Here is a 5,368-nt window from a genome sequence, read left to right as displayed (position 1 = left end):
GCAGGCGTGCCTCGCTCGGGAATCAGTTGTAGTTGATCTAATCCTCCAATCCAACCCTTGATGCTGAGTGCCAAGCAGGGAGGCATTAGCCAGGCAGAGGTACGTTAGTTCTGTTTCAACACGTGTTCAATACAGGATGAGGCAGAGGTCAGTTAGGTTCTGTTTCAACACGTGTTCCATACAGTGTTCCATACAGGACCAGGCAGAGGTCAGTTAGGTTCTGTTTCAACACGTGCTCAACACAGGACCAGGCAGAGGTCAGTACAGTGTTCAATACAGGACCAGGCAGAGGTCAGTTAGTTCTGTTTCAACACGTGTTCCATACAGGACCAGGCAGAGGTCAGTTAGTTCTGTTTCAACACGTGTTCAACACAGGACCAGGCAGAGGTCAGTTAGTTCTGTTTCAACACCTGTTCAACACAGGACCAGGCAGAGGTCAGTTAGGTTCTGTTTCAACACGTGTTCCATACAGGAACACGTCCATACAGGAATACAGGATGAGGCAGAGGTCAGTTAGGTTCTGTTTCAACACGTGTTCCATACAGTGATCAGTGTGCAGTGTTCAATACAGTGATCAGTGTTCAATACAGTGATCAGTGTTCAATACAGTGATCAGTGTACAGTGTTCAATACAGTGATTCTGAGTATCGGTCCGATATTTATATTTTCATAGAATGCTTATGCCATATCACAACAATAACCAAAATCACAGACAATACGTCTAATATCATACAGTATATAATATTGATACTATAGAGATGTCCCGATCATGTTTTTTCGGATGAAAGATCACGTGATCGGATGGGGACAGGTTCTCTGCAGTTGACCCATCTCTTGGAGCGGTGAGCCGCAGGCGTGCCGCGCTCGGGAATCAGTTGTAGTTGATCTAATCCTCCAATCCAACCCTTGATGCTGAGTGCCAAGCAGGGAGGCATTAGCCTGGCTAAAGCCAAACCAAATCAGCCGTTGTGGTGTGATATTAGTCTGGCTTATTAGCCAGGCTAGATTGAACCCCGGCCTCCCAGTTTCAGAGCGGACAGTCTAAGTCTACATTGACTCACAGCTACTGTATAGCTGTACAGTATCTTACCTTCTTTAATCCTATCTTATCCATTTTAACATTTGCCTTGTGATTTATTGCTATTATTATTTTTGCTATGTATTATGCCTGATCATGTGTTGACAGTCTTATGTTGGGGCTTCTTCTATATCATCGCGATAATGTCCGAGAGGGTGGTGTTATTTACATGTGGGTGGCACTCTAATGAGACACGGGTGAACAGGTGTTCACAAGCCAGAGTGGCAGGATAACAAAATAAAGAAAAACTTCAACCACAATACAATAGTCCTCCTACGAATCGTTTTGTTTATTTTTAATGGCACTGAGAAGCCAAGCTGCTGGACTGGTTGGCTGTATGATGACAGAAAACGTTCTGCTGGCCTTGTGGTCCAGGCGCATGCCACATATAGGCTCTGGCCTGCGTTGCGTGTTCGAGTCCCGTTCATGACGACCTTTGCTGCATGTCTCCCCCCATCTCTCTCTCTCTCCCTCTTTCCTCATGTCAATCTCCACTTGTATCAATAAATGCAGAAAAGCAAAAATAAACTAATCTTAAAAAGGATTTGGCCGCTCAAACATGTTATCCCGGCGCGTCCTATCTCAGCAGGACGGCAGGTTGACCGGTGTCGGTGGCAGCTCTTCCTGTGATGAAGACGACGACGACGACGACGATGATGATGACGATGACGATGACGATGAGGAGGAGATGGAAGGCTCCTACGTCCTGGGTCTGGAATACATGAAGCGGGAGCTGCAGAGCTGGATCAGGCCTCCTCGCGCCTCCCACTCCTCCTCCTCCTCCCACTCCTCTTCCTCCTACACGCCCAGGTTACAATGCTCCCCCTCCTCTTCCTCCTACACGCCCAGTTTTTATTAGTTTTAATGTTAGTTTTAGTTTTCTTTTTAATACTTTGGGTTATTTGTCAGGTGCAGGATTGAAAAGGTATAAAGTATTGTTTGTGTAATAAAAAACTTAACAAAAGATAGCATTTCAAAATGTATATTCAGCTACAGATAAACCACCAACCATCCACAGAGGAACACTAACTATACTAACCTTTCTCCACGCCCTCCAGGACCGAGGTGGGCCTCTGTGACGAGCTGCAGTGTGGGACCTCCTCGCCCTCCAGGACCGAGGCGGGCCTCTGTGACGAGCTGCAGTGTGGGACCTCCTCCCTGGACTCCACCCCCTCCTCCTCCTCGTCCTCCGCCCCCACCGCCGCCTCCTCCTCCTCCTCCTCCTCCTCCTCCACCTCCTCCTCCTCTCAGAACAAGTAGGCCTGTCATAATCATTACATGATGAACCACCTGATGGCAATTAATTTGCATAGTTGTCGTAATCGTTTCCATGTTCAAGAATCACACCCGTGTGAAGTGAGGGGCGCTAATATATTAAAGTTTAACTCATGTTGATTAGGTGATGTAATGGTGATGTAAAACAAACGGTGCCGAACACAAACATTAAACACCATTAACAATAAAGAGACAATATGACGTAATGAGGCACATTATGACGTAGATTTTAAATTTTTTATTAAAATTGTTGTTGTTCAAACCCCCCCGAGGGTTCGGGGACAGCCTTACTTCAAGTGTGATTTTTCTTTAGTACAACTTTTAGGTTCTTTGTCATATCTGCCTTGTGCAATTTGCGATCACGAAGCCCAGAAACCAAACATAAATTAAAGTTGTATCCATAACGTTCCAATGATCTACAAGCTCTACAAGCTGATCTACAAGCTCATACGAGCTTGTAGGTCTGCTATTTTTGAAGAATCGTGAAAAGTGACATGAAAGTGTTTGAGAATGACTGACATAGAAAAACTGCATTTTCAAAAAAACTGTCAGGATTTAGAAGACATTTGCAGAATCGTTCCCAGGTCAAAATGGGTTAAATCGTCAATCGTAATAATTCTTTGTGTGACGATTAATATTGTCATGTTAAACGTTGTGATGGTGCCTTATTATCATTATTATTATTATTATCATTATTATTATTATTATTATTATTATTATTATTATCATTATTATCATTATCATTATTATCATTATCATTATTATTATCATTATTATTATCATTATTATTATTATTATCATTATTATTATTATTATTATTATTATTATTATCATTATTATCATTATCATTATTATCATTATCATTATTATTATCATTATTATTATCATTATTATTATTATTATTATCATTATTATTATCATTATTATTATCATTATTATTATTATTATCATTATTATTATTATTATTATTATTATTATCATTATTATCATTATCATTATTATCATTATCATTATTATTATCATTATTATTATTATTATCATTATTATTATTATCATTATCATTATTATTATCATTATTATTATCATTATTATTATTATTATCATTATTATTATTATTATTATTATTATTATTATTATCATTATTATCATTATCATTATTATCATTATCATTATTATTATCATTATTATTATTATTATTATTATCATTATCATTATTATTATTATTATTATCATTATTATCATTATCATTATTATCATTATCATTATTATTATCATTATTATTATCATCATTATCATTATTATCATTATTATCATTATCATTATTATTATCATTATTATTATTATCATTGTCATCAGCCCTCAGAACAAGGAGCAGCAGCGATGCTTCCTCAGCCGCTCGGCCCTCAAGCTGCTCGAGGCTCACGCCATCGTCGCCGCGGCGGCTGCAGCGGGAGGAAACGTCAACGACGGCAAGACGAGCGGCGAGGCGGAGGAGACGAAGGAGGCGAAGGGGGACGAGGAGGAGGACGAGGAGGACGAGGAGGAGGAGAGCAGTAGGAAGGCCACGAGGAGGAGCAGGAGGAGGAGCTACCTCAGCCGGTTGGTGGACGACGTGGAGAACGGGAACGCCGAGGAGGAGCGCGCCGAGCGGCCGAGGGGCCCGGCGGACGAGGACGCCGAGCTGCTCCGAGAGGAGTCCAGCCTCCTCACCCGGAGCGGGGAGTCGTTCCGCGAGGCGCTCAGGGACACCAGCGCCTCGGAGGTGGCCGGAGGAGAGTCGGGGACGACGACGGTGGATCCTCTTTCTCCTCCGTCGTCCTCCAACCTCCCGCCCTTACCGACCAAGCGAGTGTCCTCATTGGTGGGTCAGCTGAAGGGGGAGTTACCCTGCCATGGCTCCTCCTCCTCCTCCGCACACCGCTCCCCTCCATCGCTCTCTCCCGTAGAGGACCACAGATCCCAGGATGCATTGCGCGGCGGCAGCAGGCCCGCGGTCGGCTGCCGGCCGGCCATCACCAGCCAGGAGAACTTTGCCTTCTCCTGCTTGGTGACGGAGGAGAGCCGAAGGCAGACGAGGGAGAAAGACTCGTCCCTCGCGCCCAGGAAACGGCGTAGCCTCTCTCACTCCGGCTGCTGCGGCGGCCATCTCCCCTCCGCCTCCCGCGCTTCGTCTTCGTCCGAGGAGGAGCAGCGGAAGGCGGCGCAGGGGAACGTGCACGAGTTTGTGAAGGAGATCATCGACATGGCCTCGGTGGCGCTGAGGAGCAAAGAGCACCTGGTGGACCAGGAGGAGAACAGCGGCTCCGCTTCACTGACACGGATCAGAGACAAGGTAGGAGAGGAGAGGAGACGTTAGCAATCCTTCACTGACACAGATCAGAGACAAGGTAGAAGAGGAGAGGAGACGTTAGCAATCCTTCACTGACACAGATCAGAGACAAGGTAGAAGAGGAGAGGAGACGTTAGCAATCCTTCACTGACACAGATCAGAGACAAGGTAGGAGAGGAGAGGAGACGTTAGCAATCCTTCACTGACACGGATCAGAGACAAGGTAGGAGAGGAGAGGAGACGTTAGCAATCCTTCACTGACACAGATCAGAGACAAGGTAGAAGAGGAGAGGAGACGTTAGCAATCCTTCACTGACACAGATCAGAGACAAGGTAGGAGAGGAGAGGAGACGTTAGCAATCCTTCACTGACACGGATCAGAGACAAGGTAGGAGAGGAGAGGAGACGTTAGCAATCCTTCACTGACACAGATCAGAGACAAGGTAGGAGAGGAGAGGAGACGTTAGCAATCCTTCACTGACACGGATCAGAGACAAGGTAGGAGAGGAGAGGAGACGTTAGCAATCCTTCACTGACACGGATCAGAGACAAGGTAGGAGAGGAGAGGAGACGTTAGCAATCCTTCACTGACACAGATCAGAGACAAGGTAGGAGAGGAGAGGAGACGTTAGCGTTAGGGGGGGGGGGGGGGGGGGGGGACTTGGTTGTTTTAGCTGCAAGTAGAA

Source organism: Protomyctophum bolini (genome assembly GCF_963924005.1).
Source record: "Protomyctophum bolini genome assembly, chromosome: 15".
Classification (NCBI taxonomy): domain Eukaryota; kingdom Metazoa; phylum Chordata; class Actinopteri; order Myctophiformes; family Myctophidae; genus Protomyctophum; species Protomyctophum bolini.
This window is presented reverse-complemented; position numbering follows the sequence as displayed.